This window comes from Salmo salar, chromosome 19 (genome assembly GCF_965601325.2).
Source record: "Salmo salar chromosome 19, fSalSal1, whole genome shotgun sequence".
Lineage (NCBI taxonomy): Eukaryota > Metazoa > Chordata > Actinopteri > Salmoniformes > Salmonidae > Salmo > Salmo salar.
Genome location: NC_138309.1, coordinates 21,546,293 through 21,567,487, shown reverse-complemented (window position 1 = coordinate 21,567,487; position 21,195 = coordinate 21,546,293). Strand labels below are relative to the sequence as shown.

Below are 21,195 nucleotides of genomic sequence, written 5' to 3'. Positions count from 1 at the left end.
ATTGCCTTTAAATTGTTTAACTTGGGTCAAATGTTGCGGGTAGCCTTCCACAAGCTTCCCACAATAAGTTGGGTGAATTTTGTCCCATTCCTCCTGACAGAGCTGGTGTAACTGAGTCAGGTGTGTAGGCCTCCTTGCTCCCGCACACTTTTTCAGTTCTGCCCACAACTTTGCTATGGGATTGAGCTCGGGGTTTTGTGATGGCCACTCCAATACCTTGACTTTGTTGTCCTTAAGCCATTTTGCCACAACTTTGGAAGTATGCTTGGGGTCATTGTCCATTTGGAAGACCCATTTGTGACCAAGCTTTAACTTCCTGACTGATGTCTTGAGATGTTGCTTCAATATATCCATATAATTGTCCTTCCTCATGATGCCATCTATTTTGTGAAGTGAACCAGTCCCCACTGCAGCAAAGCACCCCCACAACATGATGCTGCCACCCCCGTGCTTCACGGTTGGGATGGTGTTCTTCAGCTAGCAAGCCTCTCCCTTTTTCCTCCAAACACAACGATGCTCATTATGGCCAAACAGTTCTATTTCTGTTTCATCAGACAAGAGGACATTTCTCCAAAAAGTACAATCTTTGTCCCTATGCAAACCGTAGTCTGGATTTTTTATGCCGTTTTTGGAGCAGTGGCTTCTTCCTTGCTGAGCAGCCTTTCAGGTCATGTAGATATAGGACTCGTTTTACTGTGGATATAGATAATTGTGTACCTGTTTCCTCCAGCATCTTCACAAGGTTCTTTGCTGTTGTTCTGGGATTGATTTGCACTTTTCGGACCAAAGTACGTTCATCTCTAGTAGACAGAATGAATCTCCTTTCTGAGCGGTATGATGGCTGCGTGGTCCCATGGTGTTAATACTTACATACTATTGTTTGTACAGATGAACGTGGTACCTTCAGGCATTTGGAAATTGCTCTCAAGGATGAACCAGACTTGTGAAGGTTTACAATTTTTTTTCTGTGGTCTTGGCTGATTTCTTTTGATTTTCCCATGATGTCAAGCAAAGAGGTCAATTAGCCTATCAGAAGCTTCTAAAGCCATGACATCATTTTCTGGAATTTTCCAAGCTGTTTAAAGGCACTGTCAACTTAATGTATGTAAACTTCTGACCCACTGGAATTGTGATACAATGAATTATAAGTGAAATAATCTGTCTGTAAACAATTGTTGGAAAAATTACTTTGTCAAGCACAAAGTAGATGTCCTAACCGACTTGCCAAAACTATAGTTTGTTAACAAGAAATTTGTGGAGTGGTTGAAAAATGAGTTTTAATGACCCCAACCTAAGTGTATGTAAACTTCCGACTTCAACTGTAGATTGTAACTATTGTTACTCCGGGTTGCCAGCTCAGAGCCCCCTTTCCAGGGGTTTAGTTTGTATTTAGCTTATAAACTTTCTGTGTTTGCCCCCAATTTATTGATAAATCCCCCCATCATAATAATATTTCCTGCTTTATATCTCCCCACGATACCTTCCCCCATTTCAACCCCCAATGGACTTGAAATTCCCCACAAATTAAATGACCACCGCCCACCCCACAAACCACCCTAAAATGGTTTCAACCAAATCTGGCAACCCTGTTTAGCTTTCACACTACAGTTAGGCTAGGCAGTAGGCTTGAATTTGGGGTGATGATCTGTGAGGTGAGAACATTTAATTAGCTTTGTGATTTGTCAAAAACTATAAACGACTTGTCAAGTCATGTGCTTCGGTTCTTGTATACACTGTAACAAGTACATCAAAGCTTTGTAATAAACTGAAAAGTGGGGCAATGGGCGCAGCTATCTTTGACTTTGTTAATTTGTGTGTTATAGTGAATGGTATTCTGGGATTAGGGAGTTTTTGCTTTTCAAACAAACAAATATGGCTACCATCATAAAGAATTTAGCTGCTGTTAGCTTAGCTGACACACATCTCTTTTCAAAACAATAATACATTGTCCCTTGTGCTCACCAGAGATGTGGTACATTGTAAGCAAATCTAGCTGTTACAGTCGGTCGTTAACTTATGTTTTGTTTTTTGTCAGCGCAACCTGTTAGACTTGTTTATGGAGTTTCGCTGTGGATGTGTTCCATGTGATACATGGATGATGAAGTTCACATTTATCTTTTACAATAAAAAGGTGAAATTGAGGAATAAAGTTGTGAAGATATTGATTTCCAATTAGTACAAAATTGTTTAGATGTTTTTCAGATTGTTTAGATGCTTTGTTGCATCATATGTTCTGTTGCTCCTGTTCCAATCACATATTTGCAATGGTACACTGCAGGGACCACTCAACAATGATCACAAATATGTGATTGTATGTGTCAAAGGGTTAAGGCAATTTTTTTTTTTTTTTTGTTTAATCTTGAATGTTCTGGCAAAATGTAGCTTTCCGCCTAAATAGACATACCCAAAAGTAATACTTTTTTTATGAGATGGCCATAAGCTCGTCCTGCTGCATAGTTCCAGAAAGGTCTGGAACTCACCTTTCTAGTAAAATTTGTTAGACATTGAAGAGGTGTACTCACTTTTGAGAACACAAGCTCAAGTACATACACAAATATTAACAAAATATAAAAAATCATGTTTGATTTTTTTCCGATTTAAAACAAGTGGTGGAATAGGGCTTGAAATAACTTTTATTATTTAGTGACCGTACAAATGTGGCCCCATTTCATATAACTGATGACACATCATTTTCTACCTAGCCTACTTTGAGCGACACAGAGACAACATTCAAATGTCTACAGACTCATTACAACTTCAGCTTTATGTACAAAGTGATTGTGTCACTCAATAACCAAGAGAATGTGGTCATGTTTAAATTCTACATAATTGTTTATAATCTTTTAATGTTGAGTGCTCTAAATCCAGCTGAGAATATCATACCGAGATGAAACCATGACTGCTGGATTTCACTAGGCTATCCCCTTTCATATGCGGTGTCCCAGTCTGGGCTCCTTCAGAGATACTGGATGTAATGATGATTTGCTTGTGCCTTCGCCCTAACAATGGGATTCGTTGTCCACAGAGTGGAACGGCGGGCTGTCAAGCTCCTGCGTATTCCTCTCTTTGGATTGGTAATTACTTCTTGTTATTTGAATATTTAAAAAAAATAATATTTGATGATGTCAACCGCATGTATTCAATGGAGAGTGATATGCTATGTAAGCCTCATGAATATGCACAGTCCGTCTCAGATTTGAATTGGGACAACTCCAATAAAGTGTTTTTTCTCAAGGTTGCTGGGATATCACGTGCATCACACCTATATCAGTACATTCCTAACAACCTAAGACTTAAAAAGCTTATATTAGACCAAATAAGCATCACATATCAAAATAGAAATTCATTTTAATAATGACTAATTTCGACACTCATTGCCCCACATACATAAACTCCTCACTTGCTTAATAATGAATGATCTGCTTAACATGGACAGATTTTGGGTGGAGTAAACCCCTCTCTTTACTTCTTTTTTTCTGCCTCATTCGCACAGAGGGAGAGGGAGTCAATTCTTTGTCTGGATAGGCTATAAAATGGTGACACATCACTCCCTATGCAAATATTGGGTGTGAAACCTGACACTTCAAGTAAGCTCCTCTGACAGAGTGGTAGCGGAAAGCAGACAGCTGGGGCTGTCGGAATGAGTGCTATGTACACCAAAATGTCAGCCTAAATAGGGGAATTAACGTCTAACAAGTTAAATGAATCACTATATTGAGTATGGTTTATTGATTGTGAGTGGCACAGTGATCTAAGGCATTGCATCGCAGTGCTAAAGGAGTCACTACAGACCCAGGTTCGATCCCGGGCTTTATCACAACCGGCTGTGATCAGGAGTCCCATAGGGTGGCGCATAATTGGCCGAGCGTCGTCCGGGTTAGAGGAGGGTTTAGGCTGTCATTGTAAATAAGAATTTGTTCTTATCTGACTTGCCTAGTTAAATAAAGGTTAAATATATATTTTTTAAATATATACAAAATTATGTGGACACCCCTTCAAATGAGTGGATTCGACTATTTCAGACGACAGATGGCACCGACAGAGATGGTCGCCTCACTTTGCGTTCTTAGGAAACTATGCAGTATTTTGTTTTTTTTATGTATTTTTTCTTGCATTGTTACCCCAGAAAATCTTAAGTGTTATTACATACAGCCGGGAAGAAATATTGGATATAAGAGGAACGTCAAGTTACCAACATTACAACCAGGAATACGACTTTCCCGAAGCAGATCCTCTCTTCGGATCACCACCCAGGACAATGGATCTAATCCCAACAGCTGACCTAAATCAACGGCGACGCAGAAGGGGCAGACGAAGCGGTCTTCTGGTCAGGCTTTGTAAACGGGCAGTCCGCTTCCGAGTATACTACTTGCCAATGTCCAGTCTCTTGACAGCAAGGTAGACAAAATTCTAGCAAGGGTTGCCTTCCAGAGAGACAGAGATTGTAACTCTCTCGGGATATGTTGTTGGAATCAGTTCAGCTACCGGGCTTCTCCATGCATTGCGCTGACAGAGATAAACAACTCTCTGGGAAGAGGAAGGGCGGGGGTGTATGTTTTATGATTAACAACTCATGGTGTAATCATAACATACAGGAACTAAAATCCTTCTGCTCACACAACCTAAAATTCCTTACAATCAAATGCTGGCCATTCTAACTACTAAGAGAATTCTCGTCAGTTATAGTCACAGCTGTGTACATCCCCCCCCCCCCCCCCCCTCAAGCGAACACCAAGACGGCCCTCAAGGAACTTCACTGGACTCTATGTACACTGGAAACTATATATCCGAAGGCTGCATTTATTGTAGCTGGGGATTTTAACCTCTTGGGGCTAGGTGGGACGCTAGCGTGCCACCTGTGGTGCACTCCATCAACAGCAGGTGCATTTCAAGAGCGGCAAATTTGAATCCAAATAAATGTCAAAATTCAAATTTTTCAAAAATACAACTATGTTACACCATTTGAAAGATAAACATCTCCTTAATCTAACCACGTTTTACGATTTCAAAAAGGTTTTACGGCGAAAGCATAAATTTAGAGTATGTTAGGACAGTACATTTACAAGAGTTGTGTGTAATGTTTTGTCAAGTCAAAGACAGGGTCACCAAAACCATAAAACCAGCTAAAATGATACACTAACCTTTTACAATCTCCATCAGATGACACTCCTAGGACATTATGTTAGACAATGCATGCATTTTTAGTTCTATCAAGTTCATATTTATATACAAAAACAGCGTTTTACTATGGCATTGATGTTGAGGAAATCGTTTCCCTCCAATAACCGGCAGTCAAGTCAGCGTCACAAATTAAATAATTAAAATTAGAAAACATTGGTAAAATATTATATTGTCATTTAAAGAATTATAGATTTACATGTTTTGAACGCAATCAACTTGCCAGATTTAAAAATAACCTTACTGGGAAATCACACTTTGCAATAATCTGAGCACTGTGCCCAGAAAAATACGCGTTGCGATACAGACTAGACGTCATGTTGGGGAGATCTAAAATCGAAAATACTATGTAAATAATCCATTACCTTTGATTCTCTTCATCAGATGTCACTTCCAGGTATCACAGGTCCATAACGAATGTAGTTTTGTTCAAAAAAGCTCATCATTTATGTCCAAAAATCTCCGTCTCGTTAGCACATGATGTAAGCCAGCCGGACTTCTCGTCATGAACGAGGGGAAAAAATATATTTCCGTTCGTTCAAACATGTCAAACGTTGTATAGCATAAATCATTAGGGCCTTTTTTAACCAGAACATGAATAATATTCAAGGTGGACGAATGCATAGCCTTTTATAACGTATTGGAACGAGGGTACCCAACATGAAGTAGCGCGCCAGGTGTCTAATGGGACATCACCGTTCCATGGCTCTTGTTCGGTCAGATCTCCCTCCAGAAGACTCAAAACACTTTGTAAAGGCTGGTGACATCTAGTGGAAGCAATAGGAAGTGCCAAAATATTCCTAAACCCCTGTGTTTTTCAATGGGATAGGTTTAAAATCAATACAACACATCAGGTATCCACTTCCTGTCAGAAAATGTCTCAGGGTTTTGCCTGCCAAATGAGTTCTGTTATACTCACAGACACCATTCAAACAGTTTTGGAAACTTTAGAGTGTTTTCTATCCATATATAATAAGTATATGCATATTCTAGTTACTGGGTAGGATTAGTAACCAGATTAAATCGGGTACATTTTTTTTATCCAGACGTGCAAATGCTGCCCCCTAGACCCAACAGGTTAACAAAGCAATTTGAGAACCTTTTATCAGCACATTGATTGCATGACACAGGGCTAATACTCTCGACCACTGCTACTCTAACTTCCGCGATGCATACAAAGCCCTCCCCCGCCCTCCCTTCAGCAAATCGGACCATGACACCATCTTGCTCCTCCCGGCTTATAGGCAGAAACTCAAACAGGATGTACCAGTGACGAGAACCATTCAACGCTGGTCTGACCAATCGGAAGCCACGCCCCAGGATTGTTTTGATCATGCGGACTGGAATATGTTCCAGTCAGCCTCAGAGAACAACATCGAACTATACGCTGACTAGGTGAGTGCATTTATAAATAAGTGCATTGGACATATCGTATCCACTGTGACTATTTAAACCTACCCTAACCAGAAACCGTGGATGGATGGCGGCATTCGCACAAAACTGAAAGCGCTATCCACCGCATTTAACCATGGAAAAAGGTCTGGAAATATGGCTGAATATAAACAGTGTAGTTATTCCCTCCGCAAGGCAATCAAACAAGCGAAATGCTGGTACAGGGACATGGTGGATTGACAATTCAATGGCTCAGACATGAGACGTATGTGGCAGGGTCTACAGGAAATCACGGACTACAAAAATAAACACAGCCACGTCACGGTTACCGACGTCACGCTTCCAGACAAACGAAACACCTTCTTTCCCCGCTTTGAGGATAATACAGTGCCACCGTCGCGGCTCGCTAACAAAGACTGAGGTCCCCCCTTCTCCTCCTCAGTGGCTGATGTGAGTAAAACATTTAAACGTGTTAACCCTCGCAGGGCTGCTGGCCGAGACAGTATCCGTAGCCGTGTCCTCAAGGCATGCACAGGCGAGCTGGCTGGTGTGTTTACGGACATATTTAATCAATCCCTATCCCAGTCTGTTGTCCCCATATGCTTCAAGATGGCTACCAATGTTCCTGTACCCAAGAAGGCAAAGGTAACTGATCTAAATTACTACTGCCCCATAGCACTCACTTCTGTCATCATGGGGTGCTTCGAGAAGGTATTCAAGGATCATATCACCGCCAACTTACCGGCCACCCTAGACACACTTCAGTTTGCATACCGCCCCAACAGGTCCACAGATGACGCAATCGCCATCACACTGCACACTGTCCTGTCCCATTTGGACAAAAAGAATACCTATGTAAGAATGCTGTTCATTGACTACAGCTCAGCATTCAACACCATAGTACCCTCCAAGCTCATCATCAAGCTGGAGGCCCTGGGTCTCAACCCCTCCCTGTTCAACTGCGTCCTGGACTTCTTGACGGGCCGCCTCCAGGTGGTGAAGGTAGGAAACAACATCTCCACTTCGCTGACCCTCAACACTGGGGCCCAACAAGGGTGTGTGCTCAGCACTCTCCTGTACTCCCTGTTCACCCACGACTGCGTGGCCATGCACGCCTCCAACTCAATCATCAAGTTTGCAGACGACACAACAGTAGTGGGCTTCATCACCAACAACGATGAGACAGCCTACAGGGAGGAGGTGAGGGCACTCGTGTGGTGTCAGGAAAACAACCTCTCACTCAACATCAAGAAAACAAGGAGATTATCGTGGACTTCAGGAAACAGCAGAGGGATCACCCCCCTATCCACATCGAAGGGACAGCAGTGGGGAAGGTAGAAAGTTTTAAGTTCCTGGGCGTACACATCACAGACAAACTGAAATGGTCCACCCACACAGAGGGGTGAAGGCGGCTCATCAGCGCCTCTTCAACCTCAGAAGGCTGAAGAAATTTGGCTTGTCACCCAAAACCCTGACAAACTTTTACCGATGCACAATCAAGAGCATCCTGTCGGGCTCTATCACAGCCTGGTAAGGCAACTGCACCGCCCTCAACCACAAGGCTCTCCAGAGGGTGGTGCGGTCTGCTCATCACATCATTGGGGGCAAACTACCTGCCCTCCATGACACCTACAGCACACGATGTCATAGGAAGGCCAAAAAGATCAAAGACAACAACCACCAGAGCCACTGCCTGTTCACACTGCTATCATCCAGAAGGTGAGGTCAGTACAGGTGCATCAAAGCTGGGACCAAGAGATTGAGAAACAGCTTCTATCTCAGGGCCATCAGACTGCTAAACAGCAATCACTAACTCAGAGAGGCTGCTGCCTACATTGAGAGCCAATCACTGGACACTTTAATAAATTGATCACTATTCACGTTAAACAATGCCACTTTAAATATGGCCACTTTAATAATGTTAACACATCTTACATTACTCATTGCAATAACTGGGGATATGGGCTGGGAACTTTGTGGTGAGATGGAAGGCATGTATGGTGAGACTTTGGAATAGACTATTGGAATTGCCAAATGCCTGAATAGCTAGTAAAGTTGTTCTATGGGATCTATCCTGGGCAACTGAAATGTCCAACCTTTTTCAAGAGTCTGACTGTGAACATCTGTATGAAAACCAAATTAAGGGAGACATAGATATGATTAAAAAACAACTGTTAATGAAATATGAAAAAAATGAGTGGAGGAGATTAATCATAAACCCAAATTGAGAACCTTTTGTTTGATTAAGGGTGAATTTGTATGTGAGAGATACAGTAAATGTGTATAGGCTTTTCTCCCATATAAATATTCTCTTTGTACCAGACTGGGTTCAAGTGACTTTGTTTCTTTCCCCCCCCCCCCCTTTTCTGTGTGTGTGTATATATGTATATATATATAGCTCGAAAAAATAAAGGGAACACTTAAACAACACAATGTAACTCCAAGTCAATCACACTTCTGTGAAATCAAACTGTCCACTTAGGAAGCAACACTGATTGACAATAAATTTCACATGCTGTTGTGCAAATAGAATAGACAACAGGTGGAAATTATAGGCAATTAGCAAGACACCCCCAATAAAGGAGTGGTTCTGCAGGTGGGGACCACAGACCACTTCTCAGTTCCTATGCTTCCTGGCTGATGTTTTGGTCACTTTTGAATGCTGGCGGTGCTTTCACTCTAGTGGTAGCATGAGACGGAGTCTACAACCCACACAAGTGGCTCAGGTAGTGCAGCTCATCCAGGATGGCACATCAATGCGAGCTGTGGCAAGAAGGTTTGCTGTGTCTGTCAGCGTAGTGTCCATAGCATGGAGGCGCTATCAGGAGACAGGCCAGTACATCAGGAGATGTGGAAAATAATAATCAATGGAAATCCACTTTATCAACCCATGGAGGTCTGGATTAGGAGTCACATTCAAAATTAAAGTGGAAAGCCACACTACAGGCTGATCCAACTTTGATGTAATGTCCTTAAAACAAGTAAAAATGAGGCTCAGTAGTGTGTGTGGCCTCCACGTGCCTGTATGACCTCCCTACAACGCCTGGGCATGCTCCTGATGAGGTGGCGGATGGTCTCCTGAGGGATCTCCTCCCAGACCTGGACTAAAGCATCCACCAACTCCTGGACAGTCTGTGGTGCAACGTGGCATTGGTGGATGGAGCGAGACATGATGTCCCAGATGTGCTCAATTGGATTCAGGTCTGGGGAACGGGCGGGCCAGTCCATAGCATCAATGCCTTCCTCTTGCAGGAACTGCTGACACACTCCAGCCACATGAGGTCTAGCATTGTCTTGCATTAGGAGGAACCCAGGGCCAACCGCACCAGCATATGGTCTCACAAGGGGTCTGAGGATCTCATCTCGGTACCTAATGGCAGTCAGGCTACCTCTGGCGAGCACATTGAGGGCTGTGGGGCCCTCCAAAGAAATGCCACCCCACACCATGACTGACCCACCGCCAAACCGGTCCTGCTGGAGGATGTTGCAGGCAGCAGAACGTTCTCCACGACGTCTCCAGACTCTGTCATGTGCTCAGTGTGAACCTGCTTTCATCTGTGAAGAGCACAGGGCGCCAGTGGCGAATTTGCCAATCTTGGTGTTCTCTGGCAAATGCCAAACGTCCTGCACGGTGTTGGGCTGTAAGCACAACCCCCACCTGTGGACGTCGGGCCCTCATACCACCCTCATGGAGTCTGTTTCTGACCGTTTGAGCAGACACATGCACATTTGTGGCCTGCTGGAGGTCATTTTGCAGGGCTCTGGCAGTGCTCCTCCTGCTCCTCCTTGCACAAAGGCGGAGGTAGCGGTCCTGCTGCTGGGTTGTTGCCCTCCTACGGCCTCCTCCACGTCTCCTGATGTACTGGCCTGTCTCCTGGTAGCGCCTCCATGCTCTGGACACTACGCTGACAGACACAGCAAACCTTCTTGCCACAGCTCGCATTGATGTGCCATCCTGGATGAGCTGCACTACCTGAGCCACTTGTGTGGGTTGTAGACTCCGTCTCATGCTACCACTAGAGTGAAAGCACCGCCAGCATTCAAAAGTGACCAAAACATCAGCCAGGAAGCATAGGAACTGAGAAGTGGTCTGTGGTCACCACCTGCAGAACCACTCCTTTATTGGGGGTGTCTTGCTAATTGCCTATAATTTCCACCTGTTGTCTATTCCATTTGAACAACAGCATGTGAAATTTATTGTCAATCAGTGTTGCTTCCTAAGTGGACAGTTTGATTTCACAGAGGTGTGATTGACTTGGAGTTACATTGTGTTGCTTAAGTGTTCCCTTTATTTTTTGAGCAGTATGTATATGTATATATATATATATATATATATATATACACGTACGTACGTACAGTGGGGCAAAAAAGTATTTAGTCAGCCACCAATTGTGCAAGTTGTCCCACTTAAAAAGATGAGAGAGGCCTGTAATTTTCATCATAGGTACACTTCAACTATGACAGACAAAATTAGAAAAGAAATTCCAGGAAATCACATTCTAGGATTTTTTATGAATTTATTTGCAAATTATGGTGGAAAATAAGTATTTGGTCAATAACAAAAGTTTATCTCAATACTTTGTTATATACCCTTTGTTGGCAATGACACAGGTCAAACGTTTTCTGTAAGTCTTCACAAGGTTTTCACACACTGTTGCTGGTATTTTGGCCCATTCCTCCATGCAGATCTCCTCTAGAGCAGTGATGTTTTGGGGCTGTCGCTGGGCAACACGGACTTTCAACACCCTCCAAAGATTTTCTATGGGGTTGAGATCTGGAGACTGGCTAGGCCACTCCAGGACCTTGAAATGCTTCTTACGAAGCCACTCCTTCGTTGCCCGGGCGGTGTGTTTGGGATCATTGTCATGCTGAAAGACCCAGCCACGTTTCATCTTCAATGCCCTTGCTGATGGAAGGAGGTTTTCACTCAAAATCTCACGATACATGGCCCCATTCATTCTTTCCTTTACACGGATCAGTCGTCCTGATCCCTTTGCAGAAAAACAGCCCCAAAGCATGATGTTTCCACCCCCATGCTTCACAGTAGGTATGGTGTTCTTTGGATGCAACTCAGCATTCTTTGTCCTCCAAACACGACGAGTTGAGTTTTTACCAAAAAGTTATATTTTGGTTTCATCTGACCATATGACATTCTCCCAATCCTCTTCTGGATCATCCAAATGCTCTCTAGCTAACTTCAGATGGGCCTGGACATGTACTGGCTTAAGCAGGGGGACACGTCTGGCATTGCAGGATTTGAGTCCCTGGCGGCATAGTGTGTTACTGATGGTAGGCTTTGTTACTTTGTCCCAGCTCTCTGCAGGTCATTCACTAGGTCCCCCCGTGTGCTTCTGGGATTTTTGCTCACCGTTCTTGTGATCATTTTGACCCCACGGGGTGAGATCTTAAGTGGAGCCCCAGATCGAGGGAGATTATCAGTGGTCTTGTATGTCTTCCATTTCCTAATAATTGCTCCCACAGTTGATTTCTTCAAACCAAGCTGCTTACCTATTGCAGATTCAGTCTTCTCAGCCTGGTGCAGGTCTACAATTTTGTTTCTGGTGTCCTTTGACAGCTCTTTGGTCTTGGCCATAGTGGAGTTTGGAGTGTGACTGTTTGAGGTTCTGGACAGGTGTCTTTAATACTGATAACAAGTTCAAATAGGTGCCATTAATACAGGTAACAAGTGGAGGACAGAGGAGCCTCTTAAAGAAGAAGTTACAGGTCTGTGAGAGCCAGAAATCTTGCTTGATGTAGGTGACCAAATACTTATTTTCCACCATAATTTACAAATAAATTCATAAAAAATCCTACAATGTGATTTTCTGGATTTTTTTTCTCATTTTGTCTGACATAGTTGACGTGTACCTATGATGAAAATTACAGGCCTCTCTCATCTTTTTAAGTGGGAGAACTTGCACAATTGGTGGCTGACTAAATACTTTTTTGCCCCACTGTACGTATGTACAGTTGAAGTCGGAAGTTTACATACACTTAGGTTGTAGTCATTAGAACTAATTTTTCAACCACTCCAAATTTCTTGTTAACAAACTATAGTTTTGGCAAGTCGGTTAGGACATCTACTTTGGGCTTGACACAAGTAATTTTTCCAACAATTGTTTACAGACATATTGTTATTGATTATGTAAACTTCTGACCCACTGGGAATATGATGAAATAAATACAAGCTGAATTAAATCATTCTCTCTACTATTATTCTGACATTTCACATTCTTAAAATAAAAAGTGGTGATCCTAAGACAGGGAATTCTTACTAGGATTAAATGTCAGGAATTGTGAAAAACTGAGTTTAACTGTATTTGGCTAAGTGTATGTAAACTTCCGTCTTCAACTGTATGTATGTATATTATTTTACTGCTCTAGGGTTGTTATTTACTATTTTGGATAGATTTTTACCTTATTTATCATATTTTTCTCACTCTTTATGCGATGAGCAATGCAGAGGACACCGGAAAAATAATTATCATTTTATTACCATAGTGAATTATTGTAACGTTTGATGGGTTGCCAATTGCCTATTTGACATGTTTTTTAAATTCCATTCATTCATTCATTCATTCATTCATGTAGTGTACTTTGAGGACTACTTCTCAATACATTCACTCTTGTAATACACTATATCACCAAAAGTATGTGGACTCCTGCTCACTGAACATCTCATTCCAAAATCATGGGCATTAATATAGATGTTTTACACATGTCAGCAACGTGTGTGTGCCTTAAATAGCCAAATCCACTAATTTGAAGGGGTGTCCACATACTTTTGTATATATAGTGAACCTTTGATCGTGAACATTTTAGCAAAATTGTTCTTTCCGTAATATTTCTTCCAAGTGTGGCCACGTGCTGGACAAGCAGGGTCCTTTGCAAAATGATCTGCATTTCCACAAAGATCGCACACCTTCTCTGATTTGTCTTTTCCTTCTGCATTCTGTCTCTGCCCCCTTTTGTGATATTTCCCCTCCTTTTTGAAAACACGATGCATGGTCACATTATCCAGAGCATCCATACTCACATGCGTGGCAGACATTTGCACTTCAATTCTTTCATATTGTGCGGCTAGCTCGAGTGACCGCGCTAATGTTAGCCCAGAGCACTCCTCCAATAGTTTTTGCCTCACATATTCTGTATTACACTTTCTCAGTATGGCATCTCTAATCTGATTGTCCTTATCTCCAGCAAAGTCAGGTCTTTAGCTGCTTGTCTAAAATAAGTAACAAATTGCTAAACTGGCTCACCAGTTGTCTATCAGTTGGTAAAAACGGTCTGTCTCAAACACTGTGTTCACCTGTGGCACGAAATATGCATTTAACACAGCCACAGCCCTAATATAGTCTGTTGGTTCTCCAGTGTCTGCGAGTGTGGAGAAAATGTCCTGCACATCTGTCCCAGCATGATGTAGAAGAAAAGTTATCCTCTCTTGTTCTGTAACTGTGCCGCAAGGAAAGACTTAGTCAAGCTGCAGCTGGCCCAGAACAGAGCGGTACGTTTTGCTCTTAATTGTAATCAGAGAGCTGATTTAAATACCATGCATGCCAGTCTCTCTTGGCTAAGAGTTGAGGAGAGACTGACTGCATCACTTATTTTTCATAGAAACATTAATGTGTTGAAAATCCCAAATTGTTTGCATAGTCAACTTACACACAGCTCTGACACACACACACTTATCCCACCAGACAAGCCACCAGGGGTCTTTTCACAGTCCCCAAATCCAGAACAAATTCAAGTGTACAGTTTTATATAGAGCCCATATTGCTCTAAAAACAGCCAACCTGGTTTCAAAAAACAGATAAAGCAAAACCTTGCGGCACAACGCCTGTCCCTATTTGACCTAGATAGTTTGTGTGTATGCATTGATATGTAGGTTACGTGTGCCTTTAAAAAAAATGTATGTAGTTCTGTCCTTGAGCTGTTCTTGTCTATTGATGTTCTGTATAATGCCATTCTGTATTATGTTTCATGTTTTGTGTGGACCCCACGAAAAGTAGCTGCTGCTTTTGCAACAGCTAATGGAGATCCCAATAAAATGCAAAATACCAACTGCAACAACGTCACCAGATAGTATAAATCCTTTACCATTCACAAACAGCTCAAACGCAATCAACCCTACCTGGTCCAGCGTGGACCTAGCGAAGCAGGCTCGCTGTAGCAGTCAATCCTATACTTACAATTTAAACTAAGCTAGGATATTATACTGAATTGAATCAACCAAACTCAGAGGTAAACTTCAACGTGTCTTTACTCCATTACTGTCAATGTAAAAAGCCCTGCATTCCATTACTGACGTGGGGACGTCATCGGGGGCAATTTGTAAATCTTGGTGGGGCAAACAGATTTTTTTTTTTTAGATGCATGCCAGCAAAGCCACAACACAACACTAAATAATACATGAATTGCACTACAAAGGTGACAAACAGTGCCAACAAACTGTTAGGGCCTACATAAAGCTGTCCCGACAGTGGAGCTTTCCTTTCAGCACCATAGAGTGAATCCTTCCCATCGCTACACCTAGCTATCAGCGGAGCCTCATCTGGCAGCGAAACAGTTCATTCAGCCTAATTTACTGACTTTTTAAAACCACAGTTGATATGGCTGACTTGCTTAATATTTTACCTTTGTTTAAATAGGCAAATCAGTTAAGAACACATTCTTATTTACAATGACGGCCTTCCAAAAGGTCTCCTGCGAGGGCGGGGGCTGGGATTAAAATAAAAATATAGGACAAAACACACATCACGACAAGAGAGACACCACAACACTACATAAAGAGAGACCTAAGACAACAACATAGCATGGCAGCAACACATGACAACACAGCATGGAAGCAACACAACATGACAACAACATGGTAGCAACACAATATGGTAGCAGCACAAAGCAGGGTACAAATATTATTGGGCACAGACAACAGCAAGAAGGTAGAGACAACAATACATCACGCAAAGCAGCCACAACTGTCAGTAAGAGTGCCCATGATTGAGTCTTTGAATGAAAAGATTGAGATAAAACTGTCCAATTTGAGTGTTTGTTGCAGCTCGTTCCAGTCGCTAGCTCCAGCGAACTGAAAAGACAAGCGACCCAAGGATGTGTGTGCTTTTGGGACATTTAACAGAAAGTGACTGGCAGAACTTGAAGGAGCTGGAGCAGTTTTGCCTTGAAGATTGGGCAAAAATCCCAGTGGCTAGATGTGCCAAGCTTAGAGACATACCCCAAGAGACTTGCAGCTGTAATTGCTGCAAAAGGTGGCTCAACGAAGTATTGACTTTGGGGGCGTGAATAGTTAGTGCATGCTCAAGTTCTGTTTTTTGTGTTATGTCTTGTTTATTTCGCAATAAAAAATATTTTGTATCTTCAAAGTGGTAGGCATGTGTAAATCAAATGATACACACCCCTAAAAAAAAAATCAATTTTAATTCCAGGTTGTAAGGCAACAAAATAGGAAAAATGCCAAGGGGGGTGAATACTTTTATTATGCCACTGTATATTCATAGTGAATGCTGGAATGAAATGAATGGAATCCCACTGGGCACAAACGTTGTTTGAAGGTAATGTGTCAAGGTATTGTGAAGTGAAATCTATGTGGAAAATACATTTGATACATTTTTTTTCAAATCCAATGTTAAATCTTGTGAAATTTCAACCCCAGGATTATGTCACCATGGTAATCAATTGTCAGTATAGACAAACTTTACATTAAATATGTTGAATTTATACAGTGTTATATCCACTATCAAAAAACAATACTCGGGGTAGCACCTCCTACTGGAGAGTTGATCTATCTACAGCTGTCAATTTGGTCCCCATCCTGGGTTTTAACCAAGCCCAGCCCTGTTTAGCTTTTTGTCTCTGACTACTGCGCTATCTTGAGAGATCTCTTAAAAACAAAATAGGCTCACTGTTGCTATCGAAGTCATTCCTTAAGTTTAACAGAGCAAATGAAAAGTAACCATACTTTTATAGTAAGTCATATATCATCAGTGGAACTATTTAGGCCTATATAACATTTGCAAAGTCATCAACAGCTATTGTTTCAACCCAGGATTAAACAAAAAATATACATATATACATATACTTCTTTCAAACGTAATCTCCAAGTTGATAATATTGCATTCACGTTTCCATCTCAACCAAAAATCTAAGTTAAAGAATAGGACTAATTCAAGTCAATCTTTATTTAACGTGTACTTAAAGTTTGATTTGATTTACTCCTATTCTTTAACTTCGATTTTTGGTTGAGATGGAGACGTGAATCCAACATATCAATTATTAACTTGTAGACAAATTGGATATGGAATTGTGTCTGGTTGTCAACGCAACCAAAAATCACCAGGTGTATCTTCTGTTCTCATCTGTGCCACTGGCTTTAATTACAGTTTGTCTACAAATGAATTACTGATATGCTGGATTCATGTCTCCAGCTCAACCCCACCCCCAATGGTTGAGATGGAGACGTGAATCCAACATATCAATTATACATTTGTAGACAAACTGGAATTGGTCACACTTTATTTGGATAGACCATATATAGACGCTCTACAGATGGTCATTCTATCAACAAACTACAGTACCTTCAGAAAATATTCACACTCTTGACTTTCTCCACAGTTTGTTGTGTTACAGCCTGCATTTAAAATGTATTACATTTATATTTTGTGTCACTGGCCTACACACAATACCTCATAATGTCAAAGTGGTTTTATGTTTTTAGACATTTTGACAAATTAAATAAAAATGAAAGCTGAAATGTCTTGAGTCAATAAGTATTTAACCCCTTTGTTATGGCAAACCTAATTAAGTTTGGGGGTAGAAATGTGCTTAACAAGTCACATAAGTTGCATGGGCTCACTGGGTGTAATAATAGTGTTTAATTATTTTTGAATGACTAGTCCATGTGCAACAAAACTAGTGCCTGTAGAACCTGCCTTGTTGATAGTGCTGTTAAGAATGTATTGCAGTGCTTTATTATGGACATACTTCTCCCCAGCTACTGTTGTATCAATATGTTTTGACCATGACAGTTTACAATTCAGTTACTCCAAGCAGTTTAGTCACCTCAACTTGCTCAATTTCCACAATGTTTATTAAATTATTTAGGGTTTAGTGAATGATTTGTCCCGAATACAATGCTTTTAGTTTTAGAAATATTTATTACTAACTTGTCACCCACTCTGAAACTGACTTCAGCTCTTTGTTAAGTGTTGCAGTCATTTCAGTCGCTGTAGTAGCTGACATGTATAGTGTTGAGACATCCACATACATAGACACACTGGCTTTACTCAAAGGCATGTCGTTAGTAAAAATTGAAAAAAGTAAGGGGCCTAGACGCTGTCCTGGCGAATTCCTGATTCTACCTATATCATGTTGGAGAGGCTTCCATTAGAGAATACCCTCTGTGTTCTGTTAGACAGGTAACTCTTCATCCACAATATAGCACGGGGTGTAAAGCCAAAACACATACGTTTTTCCAGCAGCAGACTATGGTCAATAATGTCAAAAGCCGGACTGGTCTCACAAAATAGCCCCCACAATATTTTTATCAATTTCTCTCAACCAATCATCAGTCATTTGTGTAAGTGCTGTGCTTGTTGATTTTCCTTGCCTATAAGCATCCTGAAAGTCTGTTGTCAATTTGTTTACTGTAAAATAGTATTGTATCTGGTCAAACACAATTATTTGCAAAAGTTTGCTTAGAGTTGGTAACAGACTGATATGTCGGCTATTTGAGCCAGGCTTTACTATTCTTAGGTAGTGGAATGACTTTTGTTTCCCTCCAGGCCTGGGGGCCCACACATTCTAGTAAGCTGAAACTGAAAATATGGTAGATAACTGGCAAAATTGTCCGCTAATTACCCTCAGTAATTTTCCATCCAAGTGGTCAGACCTCGGTGGCTTGTCATTGTTGATAGACAACAATACTTTTTCAACTCTTCCACACTCACTTTACAGAATAAAAAATTACAATGCTTGTCTTTCATAATTTGGTCAGATATACTTGAATGGCATGGCATGTCTAAGTTTGCTAACCTTGCCAATGAAAAAATAAAGTAATTGGCAATATCAGTCGGTTTTATGATGAATGAACCATTTGATTCAATGAATGATAGAGCTGAGTTTGCCTTTTTTCCCAACATTTCATTTAATGTGCTCCAAAGCTTTTTACTATCATTCTTTATGTTTTTTATATTTGTTTCATAGTGTAGTTTCTTCTTTTTAGTCACATGATTTCTCAATTTGTAATACATTTGAATCCTACAGACGAAGAACCATATATGTGACAATTTTTCCATTTTAAGATAATCAGTTATTTTTATATTATTCATTGTGTGTACCACATTGGGTGTTTTATGGTTGACAAATATTTCACCATACTCATATCTTCCAACAACAATTGATATTTTTTTGTTATTTCAAAAAATACTTTTTTTATTGCCGTTTTAATTTTTAGAATGTGGAAGAACAGTATATCTCCAGTGATGATTTCAGTTTGTGGAAGAACACTATATGTGACATTTTGCATGACACTTGTAAGATGTCCTTTTTTAATACCTGATATGATGTTTTAAGTACTTTCAAGTACAGATGCCCTTCATGTAAATAACTTAAATGCAATATGTAGTTAATTCATTTAATGGAGGTTCATTTAAAGGTGGTCTATCAACTTTAGCACCGATGACTTTTCTTAAAAGTTGAGTCATGAAATCTTAGTCTCATTTAAAATGAAGCCCTCAATGTGAACATACCATAGAATAACTACAAAAATAGAATACAATTAAATTAATTCAATCAAAAGAAGTACAACTTGTACATATCAAATATGGATCAATGTGATGTGCCAATATGCATGTCCATTATGCAGGTCCCTAAGGTCAATATTACAAAACGTTCAGAAAACCATTCTCTTTGCGTTTAACACTATGATCTGCAATTAAGTTTTGAATTGCGTTAAACCCATGCTAAAGGCAAGAAACGTCCTTCTGTACTGAGGTGACAGCAGTAAATAAGTATTAACTGCTTAGAGTTGATGCTAAATGTGGTGACAGAGATGTATATTGTAATGAATAAAAAAAGGGAATCATTAGGATATTTTATTGTTAGAACAACATGTTGCATGTTGATGGGATGTTAGTAAACTATTCTCTGTGCAATACATGTGACTTTTAACCACCTCACTGAAGTGATCTGTAGTCCAGCTGGTCGCTTGAGAACAGAATCTGGGAGGTGACTGAAGTCTTCACATTGCATCCTCATCACCTTGAATGGTTTTGCTGGTTGTTTCTCGTATGGGACAGTGTAGAAACTGTTGAACAGATGCAGCTTGCGCTCATCAATCAACTTTCCACAATCCTTTCTGCACGTCGTGGAACACGCTCTTCCCTGCAGGATACAGTGTAACGTTACATATAACTAGCTAGCTACTGTAGCCATGTCGAATCATCCGGTGGATGGACAAAAAGTAGCTAGCTATGTTTCTTCTATAATCTAGCAATAACATTTGTAACGATAATGTATAAGTTAGTAGCCAACGAACTTTAGCTAATATGTTTTCTCTATAGTTACAAATTAGACAACCCAGAACATACATGTTAGTTACTGTACTCTATAGCTAGCTAGCTTGATTGTTTGATATACGGTTCTTCCACATACCTCTTTTGGACAGCTTTTCCCATTTTTTTCTTGACCCTTACGATTTGTATAGGGTTTTCCCGCATCCCGTAAGATCTTCCTTTGCCTGTCTTTCCATTCTTTTAGTTTTGTTTTACGTTTCTTTCCCACATTTCGGTGATTTTCATCAGCAACAGAAAAGTTGTGCGCTTGTCCGTCCATTCTGAGTGGTGCACATAAACGGTTATTCCACGAGAGCCTATCTTTAAATTTAAACATATTGTTAATTAGCTTGTGAAACCGGTTCACTATAGAAAAAGGGTGTCCAATAATGATTTTTCATGTATATCTCGTTTTTTTGAAAAATGTCACATATACGGTTCTTCGTCTGTAGGATTCATTTGCCAATCAGTTTTTTGCCATTCCTTTTGCCTCATCCCTCTCAACTATACACTTTTTCAATTCTTCATCACTCCAAGGGGATGTAACAGTTTTTACAGTCATTTTCTTATTGGATGTTTGCTTATTAGTAACTGGAGTAAGCTACTTTATAAATGTGTCAAGTGCAGCGTCTCTTTGCTCCTCACTACACACCACAGACCAACAAATATACTGCAAAAAAAAAATAAAGGGAACACTAAAATAACACATCCTAGATCTAAATAATTGAAATAATCTTATTAAATACTTTTTTCTTTACATAGTTGAATGTGCTGACAACAAAATCACACAAAAATAATCAATGGAAATCCAATTTATCAACCCATGGAGGTCTGGATTTGCAGTCACACTCAACATTAAAGTGGAAAACCACACTACAGGCTGATCCAACTTTGATGTAATGTCCTTAAAACAAGTCAAAATGAGTCCGTCCGCATACGGGACGGACATCCAGCGAAAAATCCTATCCCCATTAGCATAACAAAATTTTATACTTTTTTTCATTTTTTTTTCTCAAATTATATTGTTTTATAGATACACCTCTCCTGAATTGAACCACGT

At 40.6% G+C, this 21,195-nt stretch overlaps 1 long non-coding RNA gene across 1 annotated transcript; it reads right to left on the bottom strand.

Moving 5' to 3' along the window:
• Window positions 1-19,662: 19,662 nt before the first annotated feature.
• Window positions 19,663-20,470, bottom strand: LOC106578573 (uncharacterized). Its single transcript, XR_001322479.3, has 2 exons — window positions 20,236-20,470; window positions 19,663-19,965 (listed from the first exon to the last, which is right to left on the bottom strand). It is a non-coding gene; the product is annotated as an uncharacterized LOC106578573 (long non-coding RNA).
• Between the last annotated feature and the right edge of the window lie 725 nt (window positions 20,471-21,195).